This window comes from Lathyrus oleraceus, chromosome 2, assembly GCF_024323335.1.
Source record: "Lathyrus oleraceus cultivar Zhongwan6 chromosome 2, CAAS_Psat_ZW6_1.0, whole genome shotgun sequence".
Classification (NCBI taxonomy): Eukaryota; Viridiplantae; Streptophyta; class Magnoliopsida; order Fabales; family Fabaceae; genus Lathyrus; species Lathyrus oleraceus.
The window spans coordinates 92109395-92124648 of record NC_066580.1 but is presented as its reverse complement, the minus strand read 5'-3'; positions in this window follow the sequence as shown (position 1 = coordinate 92124648).

The following is a 15254-nucleotide window of genomic DNA, read 5'->3' as shown; positions in this document are numbered from 1 at the left end:
AGAATTGAAGCGAGCAAGAGCAAGTTCTACACAACATTGAAGGTATTTTTCAGAATTTTTCTTCTCTTTGATTCTCACTCAATTCTCATCAATTCTCTTGGATCTTTGGTTGTCTGAAGTCCTACCAATATAGGCAAGAAGATTGAGTTGCTTTGAGGTCAAATCGAAGCAACTCAGTTGACACACCTTAAAATTCAACTCCTCGTATCTTTCTATATATTTGGAGTTAGTTAAAATTGATGTCAGATTCGTGCTCTACGCTACTTTTTCTTTCAGATCATGTCCTTCTTTTACATTTATGTGATGGTGATGACTGAACCAGTCCGGCGAGGTTCGCCTGAGAAGGTGACCGGAGTTTTAGCGCCGGTGATGCGTTGGATAGGTTCTGAGCCACATGATCAATTCAAAATGTTTTAATCTCATGTGTTGCTTGTAAATACCACTTGTGTTACGCGTTGACTAGTGACTATGGTAGAAAGCGCGCTGATGACCACTTGATCTGCCACCTCAATTAATGAGGGAGATCAAGTGGTCCACGTTTTTTTGTATTTTCTGATTTTCATTTTATTCCTTTCATTTTCATGAATTCATATTAATTTTAATATTGATCCAAAAAATATGAGAGTTTCACCAAAAAAATTTAAATAAAATCTTCTTTCATATTTTGAATTAAAATTATTTTTTGGATCATTATTAATATTTTTCATGATTTAATTGATTTTGTGAATATTTTGAATTCTTTAAAAATACTTTTGAGTCTCTAAAAATTCTTAAATTTTTCCTCCAAGGTCCTTTGACCTTGTTTGACCTATGATAAGGTCTTAGGAATTTGACCAACCATATCTAATTTAATGCATTAGTTTTAGGTATTTTTAAATTGAATAAATGCGAAATAATTGTGTTGAGCCATTTTGATTGCTTGTATAAGTTTGACTTGTGTCGTTGGACCTTGGTCAAGGTTGATTTGACTTTGTTAAGTTAAGATCATTAGATTTAGGGGATTGATAGAATGTACAATCCATCTCCCAAAATGAATGAATGTTACTAATTTGATAAAAGTCCTCCATTGACCAATTTGTGATTTGATTCAACAGTCCACACAAAAGTTTTTTAGGGTTTTTGTTGTTATTATGTACATTAATGGTCAAAGACCACACAAACAAACAAAATATACACAAAACAAGATATATCAAACAATATGGTCCAAGTGGACAAAATAAAAATGGCATTAACATAAACAATTAGAATGGTATGAATAATGGCAAATGATTAAAGACTTGAAATTGAATTGCATTAAAGTAAATGGCTTGAAATTAAATGTTAGTTGTTAATGAGTTAGAAGTTAGTATTGTTTTGCTTTTGCTTTTCATTTTAAGTCATTCTTTGGAGAACACTCAACCCACTTATCATAAGCATGGATCCTTGAACCAAGACATCTTCCAAAGGAAGGAAAAAAGGCCAAGTTTCTACACAATACCATGAAAGGGGGGAGACTTACAATCTCACTAACTAAAATGATATGCCTTTTGTGTCAAAAATTTAGCGCTATGTTAAGCAATCGTAATTGGACTTATGTAGAAGTCACAACTATTTGAGGTCGGGCAAAAGAACTTTGGTGTTAATGCATGTTAGAGACATAGTATAATGGACTATGCTCATGAAACATATCACACACAAAAAGAATATGCAAAAGAGGTGGCCTAATCTTATCCATACTTATGTTGATTTTGCAATCAACTAGCCTTGGGATTTAGAGATATCATAGGCCAAATGAAATGGATGCAACCGAAGGGGAATTAGATGAAGAGGCAGGGGAATGGATCAAAACTCAAATTGGTCAAAGGTGGAATTTTACCAAATTAAGATCATTTATTCATTTTGGGAGATGGAATGTACATTCCATCAATCCCCTAAATCCAATGATCTTAATCTAACAAAGTCAAATCAACCTTGACCAAGGCCTAACAACACAAGTCAAACTTATACAAATCATCACAAAAGCTCAACATAATTATTTGGCATTTTTTCAATTAAAAAATACTAAAAATAATGCATTTAAATTAAATATGGTTTGTCCAATTCCTAAAACCTCATCAATACACCAAAGAAATGGCCATGAGATTCATCATAGGTCAAACAAGGTCAAAGGACCTTGGAGGAAAAACTTCAGAATTTTTAAAGACTTAAAAGTATTTTTAAAAAATTAAAAATAATCACAAAATCAATTAAATCATGAAAAATATTAATAATGATCCAAAAAATAATTTTAATTCAAAATATGAAAGAGGAATTTATTTAAATTTTTTTGGTGAAACTCTCATATTTTTTGGATCAATATTAAAATTAATATGAATTAATGAAAACCAAATGAAATAAAATGAAAATAAAAAAATAAAAAAAACGTGGACCACTTGATCTCCCTCATTAATTGAGGTGGCAGATCAAGTGGACCAGAGTGTGCGTTCCATGGTGGACACAAGTCAAAGCGTTGCACGCGTGGTAATCACAACCAACGCCCAAGATTAATACATTTTAAAAGGATCATGTGGTCTGGAGACATGCCAACACACCGCCGGAGCCAGAGCTCCGACCTTCTTCTCTAGTGGACCTCACCGGACTGGTCCACCCTCAACCATCACCAAAATAAAAAAGGAGGACATGATCTGAAAGAAAAAATGGCGTAGAGCATGAATCTGACCTCAATTTCAACTAACTCCAAATATATAGAAATATATGAGGAGTTGAATTTTGAGGTGTGTCAACTGAGTTGCTTCGATTTGACCTCAAAGCAACTCAATCTTCTTACCTACATTGGTAGGACTTCAGACAACAAAGATCCAAGAGAATTGATGAGAATTGAGTGAGAATCAAAGAGAAGAAGATTTCTGAAATTTACCTTCAATGCTGTGCAGAAATGGATCTTGCTTGCTTCAACCTTGATCTGATCACACTTGAGAAGCTTGCATGAGAGGTTTGGCAATGGTACAAAGCTTTGGATCCTGGAGTTTTTGAATCTCCAAACAGTGAGATTCAAACTCAATTTTTAAGTTGAAAGTTCTAAGGTTTTCCTTTGAATGATGAGGGTTTGAATTGGGGGGCAAAGCTGGAGCCCAAGGTGTGTTTGAATTGAGCTCCAAGGGCTTGTATTTATAGCATTTGAGACTGATATTTGCACACTTGAAAAATTTCTAAATTTGGACATGGTGATGCATAAGCTTGCATGGGTGTGTACATGCCCATGAAACAATCCAATTTGATCCATGTACAACTGTTATGAAGTTCAAATGAGGCTTGGATGTCAAGGCAATGTGAAATGGGATTTTGAACATTTGATTTCTTCCAATGGTGCAGACCTGTTAAATTCATGTGCAGTCCTAGAAAACCTTATCCAAAATGCATGAAATTGGGTTATTTGGAAAGCTTAGATAAAGGGGATCAACTTTGATATTGGATACTTTTTCATTTTTCTCATATCACATGCTCATAAAAGTTGAATTAGCTCCCACTCCAAACATCAAAGTTGAATTCTACATCTTGAATTTGATTTTGCAACTTGGAAATCTTTCATCTCATAAAAATTGAGCAAGTTATGGTCTTGGGAAGTTGACTTTCAAATTAGGGTTTAGACAAAATGACCTATAATGTTTCAACATAGAAAATGATTTTCCAAGCAAAACTAGCTCTAGGTCTAAACATGAAAGTTGTTTATAATGTCATTTAGAGTAACGTTTATCTTGGAATCATTTTCATATGGTGAAAATTGTAGGAGATAGGTTCTAGGGAGACCCAGGTTTGATCAGATGAATTCATCTGGCCAACCACCATCAACGAACTTGATAACCTTCAATTCTCTTGACTTTTTAGACTCGTGGTAGATCATATATGAATAAGATGATGAAATTTGAAGTGTCCCGTGAAATATTTGATCAATTGGTGAGATAGCTTGTTGGAGAAGTTACTCAAGATACCCAGTCAAACTAGGGTTTCCAAGGCAAATCACCTTCAAACTCTTGAATAATACTTTATCAATATAACATGTAGAGATTATTGGGACTCATTTATGATGCTTGGGGACATTGTGGATCAATCCTTGGTTGTGCTCTTAGTCATGAGGGTCTTAAATCCTAGATATGAACTTGATAGATTAATGAAGATCATGCCCTACCTACAAAGAGTTAGGCAAATGAAAAGATATATATTGGTTAGTAAAATTGATAATATACAAGTATGATACAATCACATGGTGCTTGGTGATCTCTCCCAAAACAAACCAAGGAAAGAGGGGTAAGGAGAATGCCAAGGTATGATCCCAATGTTAATGCATATGATGAAATTGCATGAGGGATCTTAGGATCAAAATTGGGGTCTTACAGAGGTTAAATATCCCTAACATTTGAAGCAAAAGATTGTGCATGCTTGGCATAATGTGCATAGGAAAATAAGATCCGAGCTTGGGCCGCGCAATTGTGTAGCTTTGGAGGCTTACACTCTTTGGGTGAAGAAGAGAGCTTTGGAGTTAAAGATGCCTTATCCTTGAGAAATACCTATGTCTATGGTTTTGGTTGAGCCATTAACTCTCCCTAACCAAGATGTAAAGGAGTTGGAAGACGCGCTCGCCAAGATGAAGCAAGAGAAGGATATGTGGGAAGAGCGTTTCCATACTTGAAGACTGAGTGACAAAGAGACAGTGAGAATCGGAGGTTTCATCTTCCTCTAGCATGCCTCAGCCTTCCGTTGCTTGGAAGAAGATTATTGATCAGTTGTCCTCGAGAAGACTCAGATGAAGGCTTCTTTTGAGACCGAGATTCGACGCATTCGAAGAAAGTACGTGCCTACAGCCAAATCTTCTGACATTATTGTTAGGGATCCTTAGGATGACTAGTCTCCTTTTCTCTTGTATTTTTCATTTGGTTTCTGAAATTGTACTCAGTGTAATCCTTCCAATTATATAAATAAAATATATTTTTGGTCATATCAAATTGTTGCAATTATTGTTATATATATATATATATATATATATATATATATATATATATATATATATATTTTATATATATATATATATATATATATATATATATATATATATATATATATTTGCAAATAGTATAGTAAGTTCCTTGGAAAATAAAAATAATCAAGCATTGCATTTCATGCATCATTTGCATAAGCAGGTTTCTCTTTCGGCCAGATGTCTCATTGGTGTTTCTTATGTGCTTGAGCCAAGCTGACTCATCGGTACAATACTCGCGCCAATCACTCCAGAATCATGGAACATCTTCAGCAAGAGAATAGAGATTTTAAAGAGGAGATCGCCCGCCTAACTTCCATGATGGAGTCAGTTTTAGCTGCTCAGAGTCAGTCTTCTCCAACACCCGCAACTCCTCCTCCTCAGAGGACTGTCATTTCAGAGGTGGCTACCTCTACTGTTCCCGCAAATGCACCTCACTTCGCGCCGGTTATGCCTGCCGGATTCCCGTGGGGAACGCCGCCAAACATTGTTCCTGAAGGTTTTGCGCCTACTTTTTCTTCTATGCCGGCATCTAGCCCGGTCATGTCTGTGCCGCCGCCTGTAGTGCAAACCTTGCTGAAGGTAGAGAAAAACAAGAAAGGGGGTTTGAATTGTTTTGGAAATAAAAACTTTTTAAGAATTCAGACACACCCAGAATAAAAAGGAAAATGACACAGAATTTTATACTGGTTCGCTTAAAATTTAAAGCTACTCCAGTCCACCCGGCCAAGGTGATTTCGCCTTCAAAAAGGACTTAATCCACTAATCTTGAAAGATTACACAAGCAACCGTCTAAGAGAATGATCCCTTATCCCTCTCAGGTATTCAGACTACACAGAGTCACTTGAGGAAATATTTTAAGTAAAGATATGAATTGTAATGCAATGTGCTTCTAACAAAAGCAAATATTACAGAATTATAAGAACAATAGCTTTTCACGTAAGAGCAGCAACTCGTGAAAGATGAGAAAGAATGATTGAGAGTTTTTGTATTCTTGTGTGTCTCAGGTGTTTTCTTGTGAAGTATTTCGTCCTTTATATAGTCGTTATGAAGGACCGTTGGAGTGATGGCAGGATCTTGGTCATTGAACAATGTTTAATGTCATTACTCTCCTTGTTTCTTTCTAAAACAGTTTTGTGCGTCTCATTATTTCCTTCTAGAATTAGTTTCTTTCCAAAACCAGATTTCTTTTCGGTTACGTGTTCTGAACTGGTGAATCTGTATCAGAGTCTTGATAAATCAGAGTTTAACTTCAGTTGTTGATTAAATTTGACCGCATCAGAGTTTCTCTATGTTCTAGACTTCTTTAGATTCGGAGTCTGGATTCAGTATTCTTTACCAGAGTTTCTGACTTCTTTGTGTGGCGCTGGTTATTGCGTTGGTCAGAGTCAGCGCCTTCTAGACGCGTTCTCTCTGAGTAGCATCTGATAGTTGAATTTTGTATCTGATGTATTTTTCTATCTGATGTTTGATCAGTGTCCTGCATACTAAGAAAAAATTTCGTTACAGTACCATTTTTGTTTCATCCTTTATTATCATCAAAATCTTAGAGATACATTGTAGAACCAACTTTGTTCTTACAATCTCCCCATTTTTGATGATGACAAAACAATATAGCACAGGTGAAACAGAAGAGAGGTATTTCAAATTAGATAGAAAAGGGGACTCCCCCTGAGTTAGATCCTTGGATTAACGATAAGTCCTTACCGGACCTTCCTTGGTTTAGTGCTTTAGCTACTTTCCTGCATATCTTAAGTCACTAATTTAGTAATAATTTTTAATAATGTTTGCAGTGCTTTGAGAAGATTTAGTTATGTTTCCATCAAAGTTGTTTTAGTTATCCCCCTTTTTGTCAGAATTAAAAAGACAGCAAAAAAAAAGTTGATATTGAGAAAAGGAATTTACAGATAAGTAGCACATATGGCAGAAAGCAAAAAGCAAAAAGGAAATATCAAAACATAGAAAGCAACCATCAATAGGCGTAAGTGCCTAAGGGTTTGGAGGCGGAGGCATGCGTTGGAGCAGTTGGGACAACATATTCTGAATGTTGATGTTGACAGAGTCCTGTTGATCCAGCCTGACCCGAACTACCTGTTGTTCTTTCTACAGTTCCTCTAGAGTCTTCAAGACCAGAGGGACGAACCCAGAGTTGGAGTGCTCCCCCTAAGTCAGAGCATCAGCTTTAGCTTTGGCAGCTTCTTCAGCAATGTGAGCTGCTTCTTCAGCTTCGGCTTTAGCTTTTGCCTCAGCCTCAGTAGCAGCCGCAGCAGCATCAGCGATAGCCTTGGCTTCAGCTTCTCTGATTCTTTGAAGTTCTTCTTGGCGCGCTTTCTCTTCAGCTTCCTTTCTTGCCCATTCCTCGGCTTCTCTGTCTAAGCGCTCTTTAAGTCTAATACCAGCGTCTCTGATAAAGTCATTGCGGACTTGTTCAGAGAGGCCTTTCAGTTTTAAGGCTTCAGAGGTCATCCAACTTATCACTCTGTTCCAGTGGATCTTTACAGCAGAGGGATCATCACTGATGCCAGAATTGATTGTTAGAGACTTGACCTTCTCTATTGAAGACTCTGCAAACACCTGTATTGCTTCTTCTAGGGTAGGGAGGGTAGTCTCTGGTTCAGTGTTAGATGCTGGGGAGGATGGAGGAGGTGAGTTTGGGGCGCTGAGATTTAGTGTAGCAGTTATGGAGGCAACATAAGTTGTGGGTATGGGAATGGCAGAGGGTGATTGTGATGTTTTTTCAGGTTCTGGGTGTTGTTCAGATGGTGGTTGGGTTGGTTGTGGTTCAGAATAGATTGGTTGTTGTGTAGGTGGTGGTGTTTGTTCATATGTGGTGCGATTTGGATGTTCAAGAGGTTGGGAAGGAAAGTCTGGTTCAGGTTCAGAGTGTGATGGCTATTGAGAGGCCAGAGCACGGGCTTGCAGCTGAGCCAGAGTGGGGGATTGGGGGTCAGATTGTTCGGTGTCAGAGGAGAGTTTGTAGTAAGGTGGGGATTAAGGAGATGGTGATGATGATGGTGAAGTGGTTTCATTCGGCATTTCTGCTTCCAAAAGGGGTAATGTGGTGGTAGCTAGGTTAAATTTAAGTGAGGGTGGGTTAGAGGTTCTGGTGGTTGAGGGAGGAGTATCAGAGGTGGTGTATATAGGGGTGGTTTGTGGAAGAGAAGAAGCAAGCGGTTTTATTTTAATAAAGAGAGAGAGAGGTATAGACTTACTTGGAGAGCCAGCTAGAGGGACTGGAGGTCTTGACCTAGAGGATTCTTCCAGCCTAGCTTTCTTCACCTTCTTGGACTTCTCAGAGGGTTCTCGTGTCCTCTTCATAAAGTTGGGGGGTTGCTCAGGTAGCCAATCTACTGAGAATTCAGAGATGTCAACTCCTTGATTTGTCAGATCTTGTAGAGAGTAGGCAACTACCTCTAGAGGGTCAATCTTTGAGAACAGGTAGAGTCCATTTGGAATCTCTCTCTGATCCTTGAGTGCTTCCCAAGAGGTATCAAGAGTTGGTTTAGCTCTGACTTGATCAATGATCCCCATGCTCTTCAGATTCCGAGCATTCAGCGGTCTTCCTATGTCAATGGTGACATCTTCCATGAGTCTGAGCTGAATCAGGTGATCCACTAAGCCACTCTCAATCAATACATCTGATATGAGTCTCCCCAAAGGGATGTAGTTCCTTGTCTTCATGTTATTTCTGGTGTCTTTGACTGAGTCTCTGAGGTACTTGAAGAGAAGTGCAGGTAGACACAGTTTCAGACCCTTGTGAATGCAATACAAGATACACTTCTGATTTGTGTTGATGTAGTCAGAAGAGTTTGAGGTAGGGCGATGACGAATGGTGCCTAGGATGATTTTCAACCAGACCCGGAGGTTCTGATGTAGCTCCTTGTTCTTGGAATGCTTGCCTTCAGCACTCTGTTGGAAGACTGTAGGGTTGATTTCCTGGGACAAGTATTTTGCCCTAGGGTTTATGTTGTAGATGCGTCTGCCTCCTGTCTTCTCCACGTTCAGAAGGGAGGCAATGGATTTCTCGGTGATGACTATCTTGACTCCTAGAACGTAGGAGACAATATAGTGATCATCTGAGTCTGCGAATCGCCAGAACTCCTTCACCAGATTTGTATACACGGGGCCATAGAGGCATTGAAAGTAGGTTTCCCACCCTTGCATTCTTAATTCTTCAGTAAGGTTTACGTCATTCGCTTCATGTGTTCGAAATCAACCAAAGATTCACATAGAACTTCAAGCTTCTCAAAGGGAGTTTCTAGATATATGTGGGGCTCACGATCGAGGATGTGGGGTTCCCTGTAGATTGGGGTTGAGACGACGCCGGTGGTTGTAGTAGTTTGTTGACTTGAAATAGGTGTTTGCTCCGTTGAGTTCATTTGTTGGGAGAAGTTTTAAACGAATGTTGCTGAGAATCCATGAAGAACAGTTGAAGATGATGTATAAGGATTGAAGAACTTGAATAAAACTACAGAAATCTTTGAAGGAGATGAAGAATAGAGAGAATGAGGGTTTAGTGAGGTCGTGAGTGTAAAGTGTGCAAGTGTAGTTTATGAAATGAATATATACACATTTAGGGTGCATGCAAAAGAACAATAGAAAGTGGGTTTAACAATTAAGAAATTAAATGTAGTACGTTAATAAAGTAAGAACGTTTGGAGGAGAATGATTGCAGCCCATGATGGAGGTCAAATCCCCAAAGCAGCATATTGCTCGAGGAGATATCAAGAGTCTGTCTCTTGATTTCTGCTAGACAACTGTCTAGAAGTTCCAAGGTCAGACGCAAGATGTACCACGTGTTACTCTATCTGATCTTCAGGAATACCAAAGGGTTGGATCCTGAGGATTTCTGACTCAGAAGACTTCTTAACTGGTAGTAGCATCAGATTTTGATGCAGATTCCAGGTGTTTACATCAGAGTCGTATTTTGCTATTTCAGAGGCACATTTCATTCTGGACAATTTTGAATGTTTAGATTTTTCAAGATAAAAGAGAATCTATCTTCAGCGAGGGGTTTGGTAAAAATATAATCCCATTGATGGTTTGTATCAATAAATTTTAAGATTATTACCCCTTTCTGAACATAGTCTCTAATAAAGTGATGTTTTATTTCTATGTGCTTAGTGTAACACCTCAAAATTTGCCCTCCTCTCTTGGGACTAGCTTAACATATTACATTGCATTTCTTAGGTCATTAGGCATTGCATAATTGCATATCATGTGGTAACATGGAGCAAGTCCTCCTCCTAGGTCTTGGAATGAAGATAATAGGTTGGGATTCAAGCCTGAGGGTTTATGGACGGATCACTAGTCATCTGAGGATGTGTGATTCAGATTAGGGTTTCATGGTTCTTAAGGAGATTGATCTTCATCTTGGTTGCTATGATACATCATCATCATCATGGTCTTGTTATCATCTAAGAGATTCAAGAGATGGATCAGATACCTTGAGATTAGGGTTTTGACCACTGGTCAACCCTAATCAGTTGAATCAGCTGCATTGGGCCAATCAGGGCTTGGCAAGGAGATGGGGTCTACAATGGATATGGGGATCATCATGTGATTATATTGAGCTTATGGAAGCTAGGGTTTCATCATTGAGCCATTTCATCAGGAGTTTGAGGCTCAGCTTGATCAGTGCACAGCCAAATTCATCTATCAATCAGAAAAGTCAATTGTGGTCAACTGGGCCAGAATTGATGGATTTGGAGGTGGGAGAGAGTTGGATACACTTCATTCATGTTGAAACAAGTTTCATTTGACATTTCAAACATCAAGAATGAAGAAAATAAAGTCAGGAGAAAACATTCCAAAAATAGAAAGTGACTTGTAATGAAAGTTTCCAAAAATGGAAAGTTTTTCACCACAAAATTACATGTCCAATAATGCTTCAAATGAAATTTTGTTCAACATGAAAGTTGTAGATCTTGCTCTCACCTTTCCAAAAAGTCCAAGAACTTGAAATTCTCATGTATGGTTGGCAAGTTGTGATCAAATCATTTTCCAAAAATGCCTAAATTCAAAGTGGCATAACTTTCACATGGAATGGCCAAATTGGATGATTTTTCTTTGAGCAAACCCCATTTCACATGTACTTTCATGATGCATGGTCAAATTTCATCAAAAATTATCATGGCAAAAAGTCATTTTTCAAGTGGATTATTTGGAAATTGGTGGGAAAATAGGTGAAATTTCAAAATACAAGGCCTATGCACACAAGACCAATTCCAACACTTCACAAATGTCAAATAGAATTTGCTTGCACTGGTTTTACTGTTCCATTGGATGCATAATGAAAAGGCATTTTTGACATTTCACTTAAAACTCATTTTCACTAATCCAATCCAATTTTGCTAATTGTGATTAAGGAATGGATTAAGGCATTGGTATATAACAGTAATTGTAACAGAAAGTGGTAATGACATTGCACATTTCAAGATTGTAACAACTTTTCCCTCCAAAACCTCCAAATTCTCCAAAATTTTCACACACATTTTTCATCATTTCTCCTTGAATTCTGCATCGATTTGGCTGGTTCTTGATTGGATCCTCTTCTACAATCATCATTGAAGAACTGTTTCATCAATTCAAGGCAAGAACATTGGAGAATCACGAATGTTGCAATCTCCCTCTTCCATGGCAAATTGAAGATTCTTGCATCTGAAGCAGTGTTGAGCTGAGGCACGTGTTCCAATCATCTTCCATAGCTTGGATCTTCGTCTGTTTCACCTTCTTGCACCTGGAAACTCAAGAATTCATCACTGCCATCTCCAAGAGGTAAATTCTCGAAATCTGTAATTGCTTAAATTATCATGTGGTTTGTGTAGAGATTTCAACGTAGATCATCATGCTGCTTGTGGTTTTTGATTTGGTTGAGTGTAGAGAGAGATATCTTGATTTGAACATTGGATGTTGAAACTTAATTCGATCGATCCCGTTGATATGCTTAGAGTTAGGTTAAACGCTTTGCATATCCATGATCTAGGTTGAGAGACGGTTCCAATGATATAGAGTTTGCTCATTTTGGTGAGAAAATGTTCATGTCCAATTTCTGGAAATTCGAAGCTGTTCTTGAGCAAGAACACGAAGCCAGGCCATGTTTGATCTTCGTTCGCCTTGGCCTTTGTTTGAATTGTGTTTACCGCCGTTTCCTAGCCAATGAGAGCGCGCCAATGTATTAATGAATACGGCGTCGTTTTGCCATGCTGATGAATAATTACGAATTTGCCATTATTTCATATTATTTTCATGTCATTTCTTTTTCTTTTTTCATTTTTATTTCATTTTGGTTCATGAACTTAGAAAATTCATAGGAGATTCATTATTTGTCCAAATTTTGTGAGGTTTTTTGCATGATTCTACTTATGATGTGTAGTTTTTAATGGTGATTTTTATGATTTTTGTGCACGTGTGAAAAAATAAATCGCTTAGGGATTGTTTGGATGTATGCTTCATGTATATGCTTTGCCATTTCATTCATAAAATGATGATGCTTCCATAGAAATGTTTGATATTTTTTGTGCATGTTCTGGACTCTTTGCTGGTGATTTTGATATGTGGTTTGCAATTTTTGGATACCTGGTTGATGAGATATGAATTTTTGATTAGGGGTGTGACAATTTGTGTCAGACCAAGCATTGTGAATTTCATGATTTTAGTTGATGTGCTTGTGAACATTGGATTGAGCCAAATTTTTGCATGATTGAGCATATGTATGTTGAGAAGACATGTGAATTTTTCTGGATTTATTGATGGCATTTCCTATTTGATTGGAATTTTTCCCTCTGTTTGGTCATTTGTTGATTTTTTGTGATACATGTTGGTATTTGCTTTGTGAAATTCTGGTCATTAATTGGATGAGTGTGAAATTTGACATGTGAATTCTAGACACATATAGGTAATTGTGGTTTTGATCCCATTCATTTATCATGTTTTGTCACTGTTTTATGATTGATGGAAGGTGATGCTTGTTTTGATGCCTTGTGTTGGCTTGCTTGAACTTGTCTGAACTTTATGAATTTGATTTCCCTACTTCACTTTATCCAAATGAGCTGAAATTTGATATGCTATTCATTGAATGTGTTCTGTTTAGACTTGAATTTTTGTGGAATTTATTGAGATGTTTTGATAATGATTTGATGGTGATCATTCTGTTTGGTCCTTTGAGGTTGCAAATTGCATGTTTGATGCCTTTTCTTTCATGAAATGATGATAATGAATGATATGAGCAGGGGACCAATGGGATTTGTTTCTAATTTGTTTGATTGTGATTTTGATTAATTTTCACTTGCTGGTTTGGATTTTTCATCTCCTTTTGACCCTAGGCTTGTCCTAGTGGTCTTGTTTCTCACTTTTGAATTGTGTTTCAGGTTGAGATGCAAATGCTTTAAGGAGAAAAATGCAAGTTGATTAAATTGAGTTTGGTTGCTTGTTGTAAACTAACTTGGTTTATTTTGTAGGATGCTTGGCTCGCTTGAGTTGATTGTGCTTTGCACATTGCATTGTTTGATTACATTGACTGTTGATTCTTAACTTGTCTGTTTTGACTTTGTGACTTGAATACTGACTGTATTAGATTGATTTCAGGTACCATAGTCGCTTTAGTTCTTTAAGAACTTGTTGTGCTACTGCTTGGTTGTATAAACCAATTGAGGTAGACTCTCTTGTCTCCATGTAGTCTGGAAGACCTGGCTTGTTATTTAGCCAGGCAACTGTCTGAAGTCCTCCTTAAGAGGCGATGTTTGTGATTGTTTAACTTTGTCCCCAAGCAGGAAAAGACCTTGATTAAGGCAATTGGCGGAACCCAAGGGATGTGCAATGCATCCCCCGCTATTCTGTTGAGTCGTCCCTCTGCTCGCACCACTGTGTTGATGCATTGAGACATTAACCCAAGATCTTGTACATTTGTACAGTTGAGTCTGAGTCTTGAGTGTAGAAGGGTTCCTCCATTCTGAACCCACGCTCCTTTGTCTGAAGCTCTCCCTGGCCAGGGATAAGAGTTGTGAAGTCTAATCTTCACTCACCTTTCATCTGCTTCACCCTGACTCTCAATGTCAGGGTTAAGAGCTAAACACCACCCTTGTACAGATGACTTGCCTCGGTAGTCTAACCCTTTGTTTGAGCCTCACTTGACTAGATATAGTGTGTGCTATTTGGAATGTTTGCTTTATTTTGATTGATGCTTGCATGCTTGTTTTTCCTGGTTAGGATTAGCTTGATGTTGTGCAAGTAGATAGAAACCATAACATAGGGCAATGATGCATGATAACACTAGGCTCGAGTACAGCTCCCTAGTAGTGTGTCTCCCTTTGTATCTGGTTAGAATTTCTTTCCCTTTCAGGGGAACTACGTCGCCCTGATCCTCATACCAGATGAGGTACGTAGGCAGGAGACCGTGCGAGGTCTCTCCGGGCACCTTTTTTCTTTTTTGTGTGTGTTTGCTTGTTAATTCTCTTGTGTGTCAGGATATGGATGTAAGCCCAGCGATTGGCTGTCCGTATCCTGATTGTGTTTGTTTGGTTCGGAAGCCGATGTAAGTCCAACGATTGGCGTTCGGGTTCCATGTTTGCCCGTGTTTGTGTGTGTCTAGTTTGGCGTGCGTAAGCCGAACTACGGCAGCTCTGATTCTCGTTCCAGACGAGATACGTAGGCATAGGATGCGATATCCTAGCGAGCCCTCTCCTCCTTTCCCCCACCTGTGTTGTCTTCGGTGTGTGTGTGTGATTTTTGTTTAGCAACCTTTCCTTTCTTTTAGAGCGTGGATCCCGTCGAGTACGACGGACGTGAGGGGTGCTAATACCTTCCCCTTGCGTAACCGACTCCCGATCCCTTTCTCTTTGGTCGCGAGACCATGCTTTTTTCCAGGTTTACTCTGAGCGTTTCCTTTCCCTCCTTTGGGATAAATAACGCACGGTGGCGGCTCTGTGTTGTTTTGTTTTAGCCCGCCGGTTGTTTTTCGCGGATGCGACAGCTGGCGACTCTGCTGGGGATATACAAGATGTCGACCTGTGCTAGTCCATCTTCCCTAAGCGAGTCTCTCCTAGCGTTTTAGGATAGTTTAGGTTGCTTGTGCTGTTATTTATTGCATTTATTATTCTGACTGTGTATATATTTGCATAAATATTTGCATGCATCATACTATCATGTTGTCGTCCTCTGTGCAGGTGGTTCCTCTGTTTTGGGGTGGGTGTTCTGAGTAGGGCTAAAACCCAGGCCCGAGTATACACCTAGGATTAGTGTGGTC